The sequence below is a fragment of the Tamandua tetradactyla genome, chromosome 22 (genome assembly GCF_023851605.1).
Source record: "Tamandua tetradactyla isolate mTamTet1 chromosome 22, mTamTet1.pri, whole genome shotgun sequence".
Classification (NCBI taxonomy): domain Eukaryota; kingdom Metazoa; phylum Chordata; class Mammalia; order Pilosa; family Myrmecophagidae; genus Tamandua; species Tamandua tetradactyla.
The window spans coordinates 31,689,235-31,709,065 of NC_135348.1; the positions used below are offsets into that span (position 1 = coordinate 31,689,235).

Consider the following 19,831-nt stretch of genomic DNA (forward strand, 5'->3'; position numbering starts at 1 on the left):
ACAGTTCTTATAAGATGTTATGATTTTTGTGTTTCATCTGTTTCTTCAGCCTCACCTGTAGAAACTCTATCATTCCCATTGAATTCCCTGAAATTCTCTTTTTCACCATGTTGTTTGTTGTATCTCTACTTTCAGTTTTACTAACAATTTTGTTTGGTTCACACCATTGTCATTTGTTTTGCTTATTTTTACTCATTTCTTTACGATTCAGCTCTCTGATTTTCCACCCAGATTAGTTTCCCTTCATTTTCACTTCCATAGTAAATTGCATATAACTTGATATTCCACAGTGTGTTTTAATTATTTGGGTTTGGATCTGTTTTGCCCAGATATTTCGAGCTCCTTGAAGGCAGAGATTATATCTCATTCTACTTTAATTCCCCAGTGTGCAACACAGTATCCACCATAGAGTAATTGCCTAAGGGGAAAATTGTTGATGCAATGGATGAATGAATTAGACACAAATAAAAATAGATTATTTAAAAAACCTCATCGAGGTACAATATGCATACAAAAAAAGTACAGGTAAGTGTACAGTTCAATGAATTTATACCAGTGGAATATAGCCCTTTAATCAGCACCTCAGGAAACAGCCTTGAACTCCCTTTCAATCACTATCTGCAGCAATAATACCACTCTGTGGGCATATAACAGGATAGGTTTACTTTGCCTCCTTTTCTACTTTATATAAATAAAACCATTAGCATATTCTTTCCCATGAATGGGTATTTTGCTCACCTTTATTTTTGTGACATCCAGCCATAGTGTTGCATATTATTATAGATAATTTTTGCTTTCACTGTGGTATCTTATTCCAGTTTTGGAATACCCTGCAATTTATTTAACTACAATGGACATTGCTGATGGCATTGGGCAGTGTCCAGTTGGGGACTGTTAGAATCATTGTTGCAATAAACATTCTAGAACACTTCTTTTGATGAATGTGAGCTAGGTTTAAAGGGAAAGTAATGACTACAGAGAGGAAGAGAATTGTTAATAGATTTTTTTGTGTTTTGATGGATTTAAGGAAAGATAAAAAGGTAAGAATGAATGTACCTAGTATTGGTAGTTTCAGTTATAGTTATCAATATGTGTAAGACATAAGGCTTGTTAAGAGAAAAAAATGTGAAATAAAGTGAATTTTAAAACAATACAGCTAAAATTATGAAGGCCTCTGATAACATTCTAAATGCTTTGCATTGATTCTTTAGTCAAAAGTGATGTATTTATGATTTGTATCCAGGTAACAATTTCTTAAGTTGACATTTGAGAACTACGAATGCACACTAGTCATATATGGTTTAATATTTATTTTGGTGATCTCAGTGTTTAGAGCAATGCTTAATGCTTTTGTACATAGTAGCACTCAGTAAGATAGTGTTAATTCACATTTGTTGAATGATAAAAAACCCAACAATAATTTTCTGAAAAAAATGTATAGGCTAGGAATACATTAGAAACATAGAGGCCAGCAAGATTTCTGATGCAAATAATCTCACTATGTTCAATTCCCATATTATGCCTTATTTGTATTAACTGTAGAATTTTGTCAATGTCACACTTCTGCAACAACATATATGTCATATGTGTGCATGCAGATAGATAGATAGATAGATAGATAGATAGGTAGATAGATAGATAGATAAATAGTTAGATAGACAAATTTATTTTTAGGGATTGTCTCATGCCATAGTAGGGACTAACAATGTAAAACCTGTGTGCAAGTCAACCAGCTGGAATTTCCAAGGGAAGTTTATGCTGTAGTTGTGGCAAAATATCTTCTTCTTGGAAACCTCAGTTCTTTGCTCTTAAGGCCTCCACCTGATTGGATGAGTCCTGTCCATATTTTCCAGGATAATCTCCTTCACTTCAAACCAGCTGATTTCAGATTCAAATCATATGTGTGAAATACCTCCACAGCAACACGTGGACCAGTGTTTGACCAAACAACCGGAGAGCATAACCTAGTCAAGTTGATGTATAAAATTAACTATCACATATCTTCCCAAAATAATTATGGGCAAAAATTCCTGTCATAATATTTTTTTATAAAAGCTACATGCTAGAAACAATATGTTTCATATAATTAAATTATAATATACTAAAAAAACATTCATGCAATGAAGTTTGAGAAATAGATAATTATATAAATATGCATTTTACAAGCAGATCAATCCCTGAGCACACCTGACAATGCTGAAACATGCGTGTCTATATATAATTTTTAAGAGTAAAATACACGCTTAATGCCCTTTTGTCCCTAAATCCATCAGTATGCATCTCTTACCAGGGATATTTTCTTGCCTAAACCAGTGTAATTATCAGAGTCAGAAAGTTAACACTGGAAACATTATTATTGTGTATTTTACATGCCATTCACACATGTATCTACATATATTGTACTATTCTTACAACTTTTCTGTAAGTTTGAATGTATGTTAAAGTCAAAATTAAAAGATGGAAAGGAGCTCAGGATGAAAAATAGATGTCAAATTTGTAAACAGGTGAATGTCAACCTTTTTTATTGAGATCGGGATGAAAAGGCTGATAAAATGAGCTTTGAAGAAATAAAACAAGGCCAACAAATACTCACCATGTTTCCTTCCTTGTTGCTACTCTGATATCCTCATAAACCCAGTGCATGCATCTCTAAATAATGCTCACTACATCCAGGCCTTCATTCTTCTTTAGAAAAAAAGTGCTCCAACAATCTGATTCCACTTGGCAAAGGAGATGATTTGCCATCTCAGAAGGGGAAAATGTATGGCAAATATTATAGAAATAAACTTTAAAATAATACATATATATATATATATATATATATATATATATATTTGAAATGTTTTAAAATAGAGTCTTCAAACGACTGCAAAATAGAAGTAAAAGACTAGTAGCCCAACAAATTTGACTTATACTAAACCCATTAATTAGTTTAAAGACACTAATGAATCTTTGTATCTATTTTTCTTGCCATAGCCATTGATGTTCTTTGTGACAAATAGGAGTTTAATATTTGATATGTCTTTCCTGTAAAAAAAAAGGCTTGTTTTCATTTGAACTGATAACACATTTGATTATTTGTTTTCGTATCATTTGTATGTTTATAGTCATAAAACTGATGCACCTCTAGTAGATTTAGAATGTATGCTTATGTTTTTAAAGACAGATACTGCACTAATAAGCTCATTTAATAAATTAATAATCATTTAAAATGATTATTCATGGTATCATTTTTATAGATGCAGTATCCTCATTGCATGCATACCAGCTACATGCTCCCATCTTTACATGCAACATGATAAGGCACTCAGGACGTTTAGCCTTGAAGCAAAGGTATGTGAAAGCTCCTCATATACTAAGCTTTAAGATTAAATCTGAACTTATAAATAAATTATAAACGATTCAGATTACCTTGCCTCCCTCCTACAATATACATGTATACTCATTGTATCTACAATGGGAACACTAAGGAAACATGTTGCTGTATGCTCAGTTTAATAGATTCCTTGTTTTGTGTTTATATCTCATTCTAAATTGTGGACAGTGTACAATATACCTTATTTTATACAAAGATGGTATGAGATAATTTATTTAGAAAGCATAAAAATAAGACAGTGAGACAATTTCAAATCAGTAATTTTGATAAAAGCAAATAATGTAAATAGCAGTAAAACTGTATTAGCTATAGTAATACATATATGTATGTGTATATGTATATGTATGTGTATATGTATATGTATACACGTAGTAACTAAGATCACCCTCAAAAACATAATGTTGAATGAGAAGAGCAGTCTCCATAAAGATATGTGATTTTTTTACAATTTTTAAGAGTTTAAAAACATGCAAAAAAGATGACATATATAAGACAATTACATAGTTCAAAAGTTGGAAAAATCCAAAACTCAGTGTATCACCACCTTTGAAGGGAAAGAAGGTAAGGATAGGATAGGCTTCAAGTATATTAAAAATGTTCTATTTCATACGATGGAATTTGGGAAAATTGCATATTTAGTGAACAATTTTTGTACCACTTCATAAACATAAACACTGTAAAATAAATTTTCTAAAATCTGTTATATTGAGAGAAGGTGTTCTATAGAATATTAACATTTACAATATAAGTTTTTCCTCTCAGGGGTGTGAGGTAGTTCAGTGGTAGAATTCTCGCCTGCGATGCCGGAGACCCGGGTTCAATTCTTGGTCCATGTACTTTCCGAAACAAACAAACCAGCAAACAAACAAGTGACAAACCAAACCAAACAAATAATTCAACAATGGTACTGCAATAAGGGGATACTCACTTGGAAAAAGAATGAAATGTGACCCCCGCCATATAGCATACCAAAAAAAGAAAATTATTCCCCCCAATCCATACAAATAACAGACATCCCAGTATATTATTGGTACCGTTATGTACAGGAAACTCATAGATAAAGGGACACATATGCCCGAAAAAAAAAATGTAAGAAAAATTGTCCAAGTTGAAAATAATTAAAAAGAAACAAATTTCCATATTTTATTAATCAATTTACAGAACTTTAAAAATGAAATATCAAGTATTGACAAGCATGCCAAAAAAAAAGATTCAAACATTCAGAAAGCAAAATAATACAAACAATTTGTAAAATAAGTACTTTATTTAGAAAAAAATGTGTGTTTTATATACGAGTGAGTAATTCCAGTTTATGTATGTTAGACCTCTCATATATGAATACAATGAATGGTGTATAGATAGTTTTTATAAAAGTAAATTAGAAACCACCGACATTTTTTTGGTGTTAATTTACAAGATGGAATATTAGATAGCAGTTAAAAGGTAAAAAAAAAAGCATTATATACAGATGTGAATGAATTTTCAGTTAACATCATATTCAGTGAAAAACAAAAAGACAGAAATGAATATATACAATATGGTAAGAATTCATGTATTGTTTTTAAATGAAGACAAATCCTGGATATCATAAAATACTATTCGCTAAATGCTTGTTTTTAGTGTTTTAAAACTAAAAAGCTTTTTTAATTTAAAAAAATAGTTTTGCTGAGAACTATTCTAAGAGCTTTACATGTATTTACTCATTTATTCCTGTCACCAACTCTGTGTTCTAGATAATTCATACTCCCTGTTTTATGGGTGAATATGCTAAGACACAAATGTTCAGTAATGAACCAAAGCTACAACAATACCAAGCAAAATCAATATTTGAACAAAAACAGTCTGGTGCTGGAGCCTGTGTGCCTAATATATATATACATGTTTCTTATCTCTCTATACATAAGGTGTGCTTGTGAAGGTGAGGTGTCAACATGTTTGAAATAATCAGGGAGAAAACATGACAGTCTCCTAATAGTAAGGACCTCACAAAGAAGAAAGAATGAGATCACAGGTGTCAATGAAATAGTTCAGTAGCATCACATGTCATTTTTCATTTCCTTAAAATAGTGTGAAGTCCTGAAAAGTCTTTTGTTTGCTTGAACTGTCAGAGTTTAATTGCTAAGAAAGATGTTGAGCTTTGGAAGGGGATTCAAATTAGAATAGAGCTCAGAGACCAATAATTTATAACCTGCAAAGCCCTTGGATATTATTTCATTTGGCCCCAGGCAGGCAAACAAAAAGTTTATTATCGCACTTGTTAGAAGAAAAAACTAACAGTTGGGTGGGTTGAGTGAGTTTTCCACACTCATAAGTTTGAGCCAGAACCAGACTAAAACCAGCAGCTACAGGCAACAGTGGTTCCACAGTGATAAAGTGTGGGACTTTTTGGAGGAGGAAGAGAAAGGCATGAGATTTCTTTCTTAAAATGTGCTTCTTACTCTTCTCTCTTTCTCTTCCCCTTTCTATGAAATGAATAAAGTAAGCTGGTGCATGGAAGTGCCTAAGTGGAAACTTCTTTGACTTTGTGAGGTGCAGAATACTGGGTCCAGGAAAAAGCACATGGAAACTTGGAACTCTTTTCCATTACTTAAAAACTTTCCCTTTCATGTGCTTAGAATGGTAACACCTAGTGAATTAAGATGCACAGGAATATGTCCCGCAGAAATTGTCTGGTTAGGAGTTCTTTGTGTATAGTTCTTGCACTAAAAAGTGCAAACCGGTTCACGCAGAAACCTATGTTTACCTATAAACTGATCAAAGATCAAAAGTGTTCTTACTCTCTACTAAAAGGATGCCTGCACCTGACACATTTATAACCAGATCAGTAATAGGCACACAGAAGGAGATTTGAAGATGAAGGATTCTAAAGATTGAAAAACTGTCTTGACTAATATAAAATTTCAAATGATCATTGCAGAGATATTACCTCCCTCAGCAAGTAAACAATAAATCCATTCTGCAATAGCCCTTGTAGCAAGACAAAACCAGCAAATCTTGAAATGAACAGCCCTAAATTATATTGTTTGTACCGCACATATAAAAATCTATATTTTATTAATTCTGTAGAAAATTATGTGTTCTCTCATCAATGTGCAATATCTGGGGGCATTTATCACGGCTTTCTAATAAACCTATTATTTTGTAGTGTATTTATCTCTTTTCAATAGACTAAAATTTTCTTGAGAATAAAGAGCAAATTTGGTAACTTTTTCTATTCACTTATTCTTACTGGAAACTGAGTATAGCAAATGCTTCAAACTTACTTTGAATCAAATTTATTAAAATAATCCAGATGCTGAAGTAATGGAAGTATTTTTCAGAAGCTTAGCTTCTTATATATAAATGTCAAACTTGACTAACCTCGCATTCTTAAACTGAATTATTTATGTTTTGAGTAATCGGGGTTAACCTTTTATGATATAAATAATCAGCAAAAGTAAATTGCAGAGTACTATATAATTGCTACATTAACTTTTTCAAATGCATTTCAAAATAAATCTGTTCATTTGATGTGCATATGTGTCCAGATGCATACAATTAAAACTATAGCTCAGATTTGTAATGAGGATATAATAAATAAATAAAGATGAATATTCTACCAGGGTAATTGTACAATTCTTTTGGATTACTATATCAGTAATAAAATAATCACTTTCATCATAGTAAATAATTTCACCATTACAAATGAGTGCTATGTGTAACGCACACTTCAAAGTCCTTTATGAGTATTATAATTAATGTCGGGTCACAGGTATGCCTGTAGCCTATCACTTCAAGGTTATCTTTCAATAGGAAGGTAATACATGTGAATTTCTAAATTTTAGAATGCAACATTTACTCTGTCAACTGAGCATCCGGTATCTAAACCACATGGATTATTTTAAATCTACAATCAAAACATTTGAAATTCAGGTATGTGTCAAAGGATTTAACCATAAATTTTTTACAATTAAGACCTTCATAAACCTCACTTAAGACATAGGAAGAATCTATAATTATCTACCTGCACTCTTCCACTTACCTACTCAGCTATATTCCAGATCCTACTTCAGGTGAGTGATATTTCAGCATTTAATTTTGCATTCTATTTTCTATGACTATATTAAGAACAATAACAAAAAATCATTTTAGTCTTTATAGAAATGCCTTCAGTGAGTTTACTTAATCTTCTATTTACAATATGCACAAGCTTCCTTTAAAGAACATGACTATTTTTATAAACATAACGGAGACCTTTGTCTAGTATCTCCCTTGTGCCCCATATATAAGAATCACATACAACATTTCACAAGCATTAGAGTAAGAACTCTGATTTATTTTTTTTTAATCTAGCATATTTCTGCGTTTCCTTTTATTGGATAATATGAGATGATACAATAAAAAGTATTTATATCTCCCCATAACAAACCACTTATGTTTCCTTATTCATTCACTGATTCTGCAAACAATAGTTGGGTTACTATGATGTATCAAGAACTATGATAGTCACTGGGAGTAAAGTAATCAAAAACATACAGGATTGGGCAGGCCATGGTGGATCAGCAGGCAGAGTTTTTGCCTGCCATGTTGGAGACCCAGGTTTGATTCCCAGTGCCTGCCCATGCAAACAAACAAACAAAAATATGCAGGATCCATTTTGTCATGAATATTATAGTGCAGTGAGGTACATAATAATGAACTGTGTAAGTGTTATGGATGAAAATTTGTAAAGCTGTATGTTCATAGAGCCTCAGGATTCATTATTCATTCTTGATCACTTGGGAAGGATTCTTGAATGTGTAATATTTAGATGATATCCAAAGGACGGAAGTTAGTTAGGTATGAAAATGATTGGGAATGCCAAAATATTCACCACATGGATACTGAGATCACCGAGAATTCTGGTGATAATTGTGGTAGACACCAACATTGAAGTTAGATGATAATGTAATGTAGATATTAACAAGAAAAGGACATTGATGCTATAGCATAAGGACATGTGCCTCAAAGCGCAGGGTTTTTATGAAAAAGAAAAAAGTAGTGAGTACAGATCTGGAACTCTAACAAGGAGAAAGCAGAATATCAAGCACAGCAATCAAAACTGTGATTCATGGGGGATAAAAGATTAGTCACCACTGGGTAGGGTCAAAGGTAAAATAATGCCCACGGAAAGAGGTACATTTCAGTGACAGCATGGAACATGTTAAGAGAACATTCTTACTTAGAATAGAGCACAGTGGAAAATATTTTAAGGCTTAAGTGAGGGACAATATGTTAGAAAATTGGTGTGATGAAGTTGCAGTGATTGACAGATGTCAGGTTTAAGATGAAAAACTAAGAGATTTTGAGTGAAAAATAGGTGACAAATAATTTCCAATGCAGGCATTTTTTTTTACTTTGTAGATCACATAATTTAAATAGAGCTATCATCTATTTTACACTGTGTTGCACTTTGTATCTCAAAATCTTGCCAATATAAAAGGCTTAAACCTCATACCCTATCCTTCAATTGATCAAAAATACTAATTATGGAGATAAGTTTTTTTTTTCCCTTACTTTTTTCTTTTAAACCTAATAGATTAATTGAGCAGCATGCTAGCAGCTCTTATTTACTGCCTTCAAACATGTTCCCACATCCATTATTTCAAAAATTCTTAATTCTTTTATGATCACTGTGACTTTATAATAGATTTTAAAGTCAGGGAGTGCCAATCCTCCCACTTTGTTCTTACCTTTTAGGATGCCTTTAGCTTTTCGGAGTCTCTTTCCCTTCCATATGAATTTGGTACCTAGCTTTTCCAAGTCTTCAAAGTTTGTTATTGAAATTTTGATTGGTACTGTGTTGAATCTGTAGATCAGTTTGGGTAGAATTGACATCTTAACTACATTTAGCCTTCCTATCCATGAGCAGGGAACATCTTTCCACCTATTTAGATCTTCTTTGATTTCTTTTAGCAATGTTATGTAGTTTTCTGTGTACAAGTCCTTTACATCCCTAGTTAAGTTCATTCCCAAGTACTTGATTTTTTTCATTGCTATTTTGAATGGAATTTTTTTCCTTAATTGACTCCTCAGTTAGGTCATTGCTTGTGTATAGAAACATTACTGATTTTTGTACATTAAATTTATATCCTGCCACCTTACTGAATTTGTTAATTAGCTCAAATAACTTTGCTGTAGATTTCTCAGGATCTTCCATGTATACTATCATGTCATCTGCAAATAATGAAAGTTTTATTTTTTCCTTTCCAATTTGGATACCTTTCATTTCTTTGTCCTGCCTGATTGTTCCAGCTAGAACTTCTAGCACAACATTAAATACTTATGGTTCCAGTGAGCATCTTTGTCTCATTCCTGATCTTAGGGGGTAAGCTTTCAGTCTCTTTCTATCGAGTATGACACTGGCTATTGATTTTTTCATATATTCCCTTTATCATATTGAGGTATTTACCTTTGATCCCTACTTTTTGGAGTGTTTTTATCATAAAAGGATGTTGAATTTTATCGAACGCTTTTTCAGTATTGAGATGATCATGTGAATTTTTCCATTTTGATTTTTTAATGTGCTGTATTACAATAACTGTTTTTCTTGTGTTGAACCATCCTTGCATTCTTAATATAATCCCCCCAAGATGGTGGTGTGTAATTCTTATAATGTGTTGTTGGATTTGATTTGCTAATACTTTGTGGAGAATTTTTGAATCTATGTTCATTAGGGAGATTTGCCTGTAGTTTCCCTTTCTTATAGCATCTTTACATGGTTTTGGTATCAAAATAATATTAGCATCATAAAATGATTTAGGAAGAATTCCATTTTCTTCAATTTTTGGAAAAGTTTGAGCAGGATTGATGTTCTTTTTGGAATGTTTGATAAAATTCCAATCTGAAGCCTTCTGGCCCTGGGCTTTTCTTTGTAGGAAGATTTTTGTTGACAGATTGAATCTCTTTACTTGTGATTGGTTTTGAGATCTTCTGTTTCTTCCTAATCAGTGTAGCTTGTTTGTGTGTTTCTAGGACTTTGCCCATTTCAACTAAGTTTTCTAGTTCATTGGCATATAGTTGTTCATAGTATCCTCTTGTGATTTATTTTATTCCTTCAGGGTCTCTGGTAACTCACCCTTTCTTATTTCTGATTTTGTTTATTTGCATCCTCTCTCTTTTTTATATTTGTCAGTCTTGCCAGTGGCCAATCAATTTTGTTGATTTTCTAAAAGAACCAACTTTTGGTTTTACTGATTCTTCCTATTCTTCTGTTCTTCCATTCCTTGAACTCTGCTTGAATCTTTATTTCTCTTCTTCTGCTTGCTTTGGCATTAGTTTGCTGTTCTTCTCAAGTTCTTCCAGGTGAGAAGTTACCTTGATTTTTGCTCTTCCTTGTTCTATAATATAGGCATTTAGGGCAATAAATAGCCCTCTCAGCACAGCCTATGCAGCATCCCATAAGTTCTAATACGTTGTATTCTCATTTTCATTCATCTCCAGATAGGTACTGATTTCTCTAGCAATTTCTTCTTTCACCCACTGGTTGTTTAAGAATGTGTTATTTAATCTCGATATACTTGTGAATGCTCTTATTGAGATCCAGCTTCATTTCACTGTAGTCAGAGAAAGTCCTTTAAATAATTTCAATGCTTTTTTTTAAATTTCTAAAGACCTATTGTGTGCCCTAGGATATGATCTATCCTGGAGAATGTTCCATGAGCACTAGAGAAGTATGGATATCCTTATGTTTTGGGGTGTAGTGACCTATCTATATCTGTTAGGTCTAATTCAATTATCAAGTTGTTTAACTTCTCTGTTTCCATCTTGATCTTTGCTCTGGTTATTTAGTCAATAGAGGAGAGTTGCATATTGAAGTCTCCTACTTTTATTGTTGAAACATCCATTGCTCCCTTCAGTTTTGCCAATATCTGTCTCATATACTTTGGAGCCCCTTGATTGGGAGCCTATACATTTATGATTGTTATATCTTCTTGGTGAATTGACCCATTAATTAATGTATAGTGTCCTTCTTTGTCTCTTATGATGTCTTTACAATTAAAGTCTGTTTTGTTCTATATTATTATAGCTACTCTTGCTTTCTTTTGGTTACAGCTTGTGTGGAAAATCTTTTTCCATTCTTTCATTTTCAATCTATTTGTATCCTTGAGTCTAAGATGAGTCTCTTCCAAGAAGCATATAGCTGGCTTATATTGCTTAACCCATTCTGCCAATCAGTATCTTTTAATTGGTAAGTTTAGTCCACTAACATTCAAAGTTATTACCGAAAAGGTGTTTCCTGAATCCACCATCTTATCTTTTTCATTTTATTTGTCAGATCTATATGTTGTTTTCCTTCTTTCTCTTTTTATCCTTTAAGTTACCCTTACTGGTACTCTTCAGTTCTGTGTCCTCCTCCAGTCCTCCCACTCCTGTCTTTTTTTTTTCCACTGGTAGAACTCCCTTTAGTATTTCTTGTAGAGTCGGTCTCTGGTTGACAAATTCTTTCAGGATTTTCTTTGTCTTGACAATTTTAATCTCTCCCTTAGTTTTGAAGGACAATTTGGCTGGATACAGACATTTGGCTGGATGTCTTTCTCTTTCAGGATCTTAAATATACCATACCACTGCCATCTCACCTACATGGTGCCAGTTGAGTAGTTTGAACTCAGTTTTATGTGGTTTCCCTTGTATGTAGTAGGTTGTTTATCTCTTGCTGCTTTCAGGATTTTCTGCTTCTCTTCCACATCTGATAAACTGATTAGTATGTGCATTGGGGAAGCCCTATTTGGATTTACTCCATTTGGAGTTCATTGAGCTTCGCTGACTTGTATATTTATGTCCCTTATAAGGGTTGGGAAGTCTTTCCCCATTATATTCTCAACTATTCTTCCTAACCCTTCACTCCTCTCTTCCCCTTCTGGGAAACCAATGAGTCTTATATTTGCATGCTTTCTTTTGTCTATGATTTCCCTGAGTTCCAATTCATATTTTTCCATCTTTTTTGCCATTTGCTGTTTTAAATGTTCAAAATCAGCTATCCCATTCTCTATATCACTTATTCCTTCATCTGTTTCTTCAGATCTGCTGTTGTGAGCCTCTAGTATGTTTTTAATTTGGTCAACAGTCTTTAATCTCTGTGATATCTACTATTTTTCTGTTTATTCTTTCAAATTCCACTTTATGCTCTTCTACTGTCTTCTTGATCTTCTTTATGTTATTAATCATCCCACTTATTTTATTCAGTAGAGTTATATGAACATCTTTGATTAGTTATTCCAATGTCTGTGCCTCCTCTGGTGTTTTAATTCAGTCATTAGGCTGGGTGCTATCTGTCTGCATTGTGATATGCTTAGTGATCTTCTGTTGTTTTCATCACATGTAAGTATCTGGATTGATTTACTCTGGGAGTTGATTTCCTTCAGTAGTCTAAAGCCTTGTGTTTGTGGGGTGGATGTGTAGCAGGATGCAAGGTATAGGGCAGGACACTACAGGGCAGTGATGCATTGCAATGCAGGTATAGGTACAGGTTGGGGATGTTACACTGGTGTTTGTGAATGTGGGCTCCCAGAGGCCAGTGAGGATATAGTGGTGTGGGTGCATTGATCTGGTGAGGTATAGCCCTGGTGTGCACTGGTCTAGGGCACGGGGCTCTTTATATGCATGTGCAGAGCTATGGCAATGGGTCTGCGTTATGCCTTCGTGGGCTGATGTGGATATGACTCAGCTGTGCAGATCAGGGCTTTCTCAGAGCTGGGATATGTGACTGAGTACTGTGGGCATGTGTGGGTCTAGGAGTACTGTAAACTGATGTTCCCTGAACTGAAAGACGTGATTGGGGGTTGTGTGCATGTGTGATTCAAAGAGGGCCCTAAACCGATATACAGAGCTCAGTGGGGATGGGGTGAGGCTTTGCGACACTATGGGTGGGGGCCTGCGGGTGTAGCCTGGGTCTGGAGGTTTGCTCCCTCAGCTTTTAGGCGCTGGCAACAGTCTGTAGGAGCAAGGAAGGGGGAGGTACTGCTTGGGAGGGAGAGGTGGGGTGGGTTGCTCTGGGGTGGGGGTGGCAGGTGGGTATGTGTGCTGGGGGCTGGTGGACCAGGGACGCTTAGAGCATGGGGAGTAGGGCAGGTGATGGGCTTCATGTGCGTGGGGTCACGGGGCTGCACTGGTGAGGGTAGTGCATTCAAGTAATGCACCTTGGCTTACTTCCTAGTCCCTGTTTCATTGGTGCTCTCCCGTGGGCTCCATGCTTCAGCATTAGGCTTTGGCATTAGGCTTCAGTTTTCTGCTTCTCAGTTCCTCAGCTTTTGCAACTAGGGCCACCCTATGTGGTGCAGAAGGCTCTACCTGGTCAGTTGCATGCTTGAATTGCCGTCTCAGTCACCCTCCCGTCCCTTCTCTAACTTTTCCTTGGAGCAGGGCTGAACTTTATCTACCCTATTCAGCCGTCTTCCCAGAACTCCTTAATTCTTTTTTGAACACATCAGAGCCTATGCCACAATTCTATAAGACTGAAACAAGTTAGAAACGCAGATGGATTCAGTTGTGCATATGCATAATCATTTCTCATTACCAGAGGCTGCCCAACACTACATTTCCAAACACATCAGCTTGAAACATTTGTTATTTGTATAAATATTGCTCATCATGAAAGTACTAATGTTGTGTTAGAAGGTGACAGTAATGCAATAAGTGCACCTGTTTTAACATTATCCTCCTTCAACTTGTGTTAATTTAAAAGACATAAGGCAGTGTCTTATGCAACTGAAAAATCTGTATAAGGTTGTAATTTTAATTTATCAGTGAGTGTTTCCACATTAATTAAATATGCACAGGTTTTTAAAATAGAGATTACATATGACAGAGATCAAGCTATTTTCAATCTAATTAGCTCAAAATTAGATGAGTAATACAAATGCATAATTAGACTGGTTTGACTGTAACAAACTTGAAAGTGGGATTATAAAATTAGTAATGGAAAAATAATGCATTATGAAAGAAAATAACTTGTGATCAAAGAAAAAGTAAGAGGAGTTTCCTCAGAAAATTTTGTGATAATTCTTCCATATCCTGTATTTTGAAGAATTCATATCATATATCAATAAATACAGGGTAAAAAGGAAAATATTTTACTTCAAACAGGATTGCTAAGGAAAAACCTCTTGCACACTTTTATGAAATATATAAATGGTAATGCACTTATTTTTTATTTTACTTTATTTGTTTCAAACTTTTAAAAGTAATATCAACAATACACATTTGTCCCTTTCCAATTTTGACCTATATTAGCATTTTTTATCCTTTTATCACTTGATTTATCCTTTGCTCTGGCTTTTCCTCTTTCTGAACAACCCAAGAGTAACATTACCACTTATCTGTAATATTCTGGTATCTATTTCCTAAGAATAAGAATAGTCTTTTACATAGCCACAGTACAATTATGAACATGAGTAGATTTAATATTGATACCATACTTTTATCTAAATGCTGACCCTGTTTCAGTTAACCTAATGATCCAAAAATGCCCTGTGTCAGTTTTCTTTTTTTTTTTTTTTTCATCAGTGAAGGATCCAGTCCAGGATCAAGTATTATATTTACCTGTCATATAGCTTTAGCTGTCCTTAATCTGGAGCAACTTTTCAGCTTATTTTCTCCATTTCAAGTTGAAAGTAGTAAAAACTACTATCCTTTCTTTTTGTTGTTTTTTTTCATAACAACACTCATCTATTTGAGATTCTTTGATGCTTTTTCATGATTAGATTGAGGTTTTTAATTCCCATCTGGAGGTCAGGATACTACATAAATATTACATGAATTATGTTGCAAGAGGGACTCACGTTTGGAAGTATACAGCATCTATCTGCCTCTCATCCTTGATGCTAATTTTATCACCCTATGAAGGTGTTAATTCTATTAGACCACTGTAAAACTATTTCTAATATTATGTGTTCAAGGCCCCATGGAATCTCACAACTAATTTATGGGGCACTTTCTGATATTTTAAATTTCACAAGACAGCACTTTGATGCTTGGCCTATCTCAGAAACTGTACAAGCTGTTAACTTAAGATGATTTTACAACTGCACTATGCTTCTTTCAAAGTCCTCATACCTTTGCAAAGCTAGGTTTTTAGTGTTCACTGTAATAAAGAGTGTCTACAGAAAAACAAGATAGACTGTTACAGTGCCCTGATTTCAAATTGGAAATTGTTCAGTGTCCTAAGGGCTGCATATAACTCATTAGCAATCAGCTGCAGAATGAAATCGAGAACTTATTCCTAGGTATTTAAGAATGAAATAGAGAACTTTCAATTTGTATGTATTATTTTTCAAGTGACTATTAGGTTGCTGAGATACAATTTTTATTAAGTTGTTTGATCCTATCTATACAATATATACAATGCTAGTATTTCTTTTGAACCAGGCACACTATTAAAAATTACTCAGACAGCAAATATTTGGCAAATTTATAGTTTGGGACCCTCTGCACTATATGGTTACTATTTTTACCAAATATTTAGCTTTTGTGAGTGAGACTTTTTAAGATCATGCAAATATCTTATTCTTCATCAATCTCACTCCCAGCCACACCTTGGTTAATGGTATATTGGAGATTGACTTATAGCCCCACAAAGGACAAGTTCAATTTCTATGCCTAATCTGTGAATATGAACCCACTTGTAACTAGAACCTTTGAAGACATTATTATTAGTTAAGGTGTGGAATCATTTTTATTAGGATCTTCCAAGATCCTATTTAGATGAGGCCAGATTGAACAAGGTGGGCCTTAATCTATTTGGGTGAAGTCCTTTTAAGCAAAGGAAATTGGACCCAGTCATAGAAGCCAGATAAGAGACACTCCAGATAGAAATCACCATATAACAGAAGACTGTGATTACCAGAAAGCTATCGAATTCGGAGAAAGCATGGCTTTGCCAACAATTTTATTATAGACTTCTAGCTTTTATAGCAGCATTTGCAAACTAGACATCCTCTGTTGGCGATTATTGCTTATCCCAATCTTTAAAATGATGATTGAACAATAATGATTTTCTATCATCATCACTTCCTCCATATACACCATTTACACTTGCTAAAACTAACTGAAACCAACAATCCTCCATTTGCTTCTATATAAATATCCATCCATCCATCCATCCATCCATCCATCCATCCATCCATCCTTCCATCCATTGATCCATCCATTCACCCTGTCAACTTTTATTTGTTATTGGTATGGCCCAATGCACTCCCACTTTACCTCAAAATTCATAATTCATCACTGTCTGTGATTATTTTGTTAGTAAAATTTCCCCAATTTTGTCCGGTGGAGGCCCATTGAAGCTGACACCTGTGTCCTTGTGATATGTAGTCATTATTTTTTTTTAGTGCTTCTTTAATATCTGACAGTACTATCTGTGAACCAGCCCTGGAATTAGCTATTTCTCCAAGGAATCTGGCTTTTTTTAGTGTTTTCAAGATAAACCAAGATCTGTGTGCTGAGTGTTCATTGCTACTGTTTTGCTTTTTCTTTTAGATACATTCAGTGGGTAAACCTAGGAACCTTGATAACATCTACACAGGTAGATGCATTTACAGACACATACCCCAAAGCATGCATGTACTCATGTAATTTTATATTAGTGTGCACATGTATTTTAGAAATCAATGGTCTATATCAAGATCATCCAATGTTAATCCAACTTCCACATTTTCTCTGTTTCTACCATTCAACATTTGAAATATTTTTTGAGGACCCTAGCTCTAAATTAATCAAAGTATTTGCTCATTTCCCAAACAACAACAACAATATAATTACTGCATTCATTAGATGTTTGAACTAATTATTTTTTGTCCATGTTTGTCATTCATTTAAAATCAGTTTGGGATCATTTGTTTCCATTTTTCTTTCATTTTTATTTCTTTTTCACTTCCCATCCTTAATTTAAAAAATATAAATTAGCACTCACGTGCTTTCAAAATTTAATATTATATAAAAATATATAATCAGAGAAGTGTCACTCTATCTTATCCAAATTTTCCAATTCCACTTTTTGTAAGTAGTTGACAGTTGTGGTCTTGCTAATGCTTTATTTGCCTGTTTTCATAAAGACAAGCAAAACATGTATTCTATTTTCTTTTTCTCATTTCTTATACAAAGCAGCTTATATTATATCTCATTTTGCATTTTGCTCTTTAGCATTAAATATCTCCTATAAATCATTCTGTTTCATTTCACAAATATTTCCCTCATTCTGTTCTAACAGTTGCTTAGTATTCTAATGCAGATGTATGTTTATTCTACAAGTTCTTATGTATGGACGTATAGTCAATGTTGAAATGAAAAAAACTTATGCATACTTGTTTTCACATTGTTAGAGGTGTATATTCAGGATAAATTCCTAGAAGTAAAATTGTTGGGTTGAAAGCCAAATGCATATGTATTTTGTAGGATACTACCAATTCCCCTTCTGTAGGTAGGCACTCTTATTTTGTGTTACACCATCAAAATTTTAGCCAGTTTCTCCACAGCTTCACCAAAAGAGTGAACTGTCGTGTCCATTTTCCTGCAAAGGTTTTATCTTTAACTTAATTTTTAGCCATTTAAACCACATTTAAAATAACTGTCTCATATATAGCATAGAGTTGGATTTTGCTGTGTTTCAATTAGAAAATATGTTCCTTTAATAAGTAAATTAAGTCCAGCTTACATTTCCTTTTTTATTTTACTATAGCTTCTGTTTTATGTTCAGGGATTCTGTATTATTTTTTGTCCAAATATTCACAAATGTTACATCCTCATTTTGAAATGTAGCTTTTACATTTTTGTCCATTTTGTCTTATTTATTGTTTCAGTCCTGACTTTAATCTTTCATGCTTTCAAGACTGCAATCCTATTTTCCTGCAAATTTATCAAATATCAGATTTCAATTTGGTATTACATACTTTTCACAAGGTGAATATACTGATTAAAGATATTGGTTATAAAACTAAATAAACATAGAAAATTGAAAGAATAATGCCTAAAGAACAAAAAATGAAGCTCAGATTTTCAAAAATAAAGGAAACGTATGGATGCAAGTAAGAACCTTTGATAAGTCTACAAAAAGACAAGGAGAAAAGGTGAACCAGAGACTTTGGGGGAAAAAACGCAAAACAAAACAAAAAAAACACAATGGCTGAGAGAAAACCTGATTCAAAAGTCTTGTGAAAAGTATATAATAAGCAATAAATCTAGGTATATCTAGCTCTAGTTAAACACAGCATTGTCACACTGAGAAGGACATACAGATTTAATTGCTGTAGTTAGTATTAGCTAAGTTGAAGCAGAGCACATCAGTCTTTGTGATTAGATTTTTGTCTTTAGTTTGTTGGAAGAGACAACATGATAAGGAGGGTATTCTGGATGAGTAAATGAGCAAACACTCTTCACATACATATTGAGAAAATATTTATAAAAGAGGTGTTTAGATCTCCTGGAAATATCTTCACTCAGAATACTAATAAAAAGAAAAATCCTATTTGCTTAGAACCCTGAAACATGACAGGGACTGAAGGACCCCACAAACACTAAATCTAAGAAAAGGAGGAATAATTTCCGAGAAAGGAAGACATTTTCTTCCTGGAGCTGCCAGTCCAGAGTTCACCTCCACACTCAGTCCCACACAGCTTGGAAGTCACACAGAGGCAGCATGGATGGGGTCCCTCCTGCTGCAGATGTAGATTATAGTCCACTCACAGCAGCTGAGTAGAATCCCACACATATCTAAGCATAGGAATCCAGCCCATAGAGCAAAGGATGGAATGCAAGCCACTGAAAAGTGACACATAAAAAATGACCTCTAGGTAAAGAGTAAAGAGAGGGAGAGACCATGGCAGAATTGTTGGCAAGTGGTGCCCTTATTTAATCCAGTCTCTGTTGGTTGGACCACCTAAATGCAAAACAGATCTTTCTGCATTGACTCCATCTGAGTATCTAGGTCAGAATAGCCTTACAGGGAAGAAACCAGAAACAGAAAGACTGTCAAAAAGAAAATAAGGGGCAAGAAAGTGAGCTACTGTAAAACAAGGCAGGTCCCAGAATTGACAAGTATAAAGAAAAAGGGACACTAAGAAGGAATTTAAATAGATCCTTCTAGGTGGGGAGAAAATGTTATGCAAAAACAAACAGACCAGATCAAAATTTTCAGAGAAAGAGCAGAGGAAAGAAAACTTTCCCCTTGAAATAGTAAAAATTTTACCACAAATCCAGGACAAGAAACAGATAAAGAAGGGCTGAGCAAATCTGAACAATTAAACATGGGCTACTCTAATGGTCCAGAATAACTCAGAGAATATATCAAAGAAGAACCTTAACACAAAGCCAATCAAGAATAAAACTCTACACAAGAGGGAGAAACTGACCTTCAGAATTAACTCATCAGTATAATCAGATGCCTAGACATCAGCAGAAAAGTACAAGCCATACTAACAAACAGGACATTATAGCTCAGTC

The 19,831-nt window shown here is 34.1% G+C and overlaps 2 long non-coding RNA genes across 4 annotated transcripts in view; one reads left to right on the top strand and one right to left on the bottom strand.

Annotated features, from left to right (window-relative positions):
• The window catches only part of LOC143666091 (uncharacterized), a 118,309-nt gene extending 117,419 nt beyond the window's left edge, over positions 1-890 (bottom strand). For all 3 annotated transcript variants that reach the window (XR_013167374.1, XR_013167372.1, XR_013167373.1), the window contains exon 1: positions 739-890. This is a non-coding gene — a long non-coding RNA (uncharacterized LOC143666091). The remainder of the gene's footprint in view (positions 1-738) is intronic.
• A 48-nt stretch (positions 891-938) lies between these two features.
• The window catches only part of LOC143666092 (uncharacterized), a 33,188-nt gene continuing 14,295 nt past the window's right edge, over positions 939-19,831 (top strand). The window contains exons 1-3 of the long non-coding RNA XR_013167376.1: positions 939-1,040; positions 3,240-3,333; positions 7,201-7,288. This is a non-coding gene — a long non-coding RNA (uncharacterized LOC143666092). The remainder of the gene's footprint in view (positions 1,041-3,239; positions 3,334-7,200; positions 7,289-19,831) is intronic.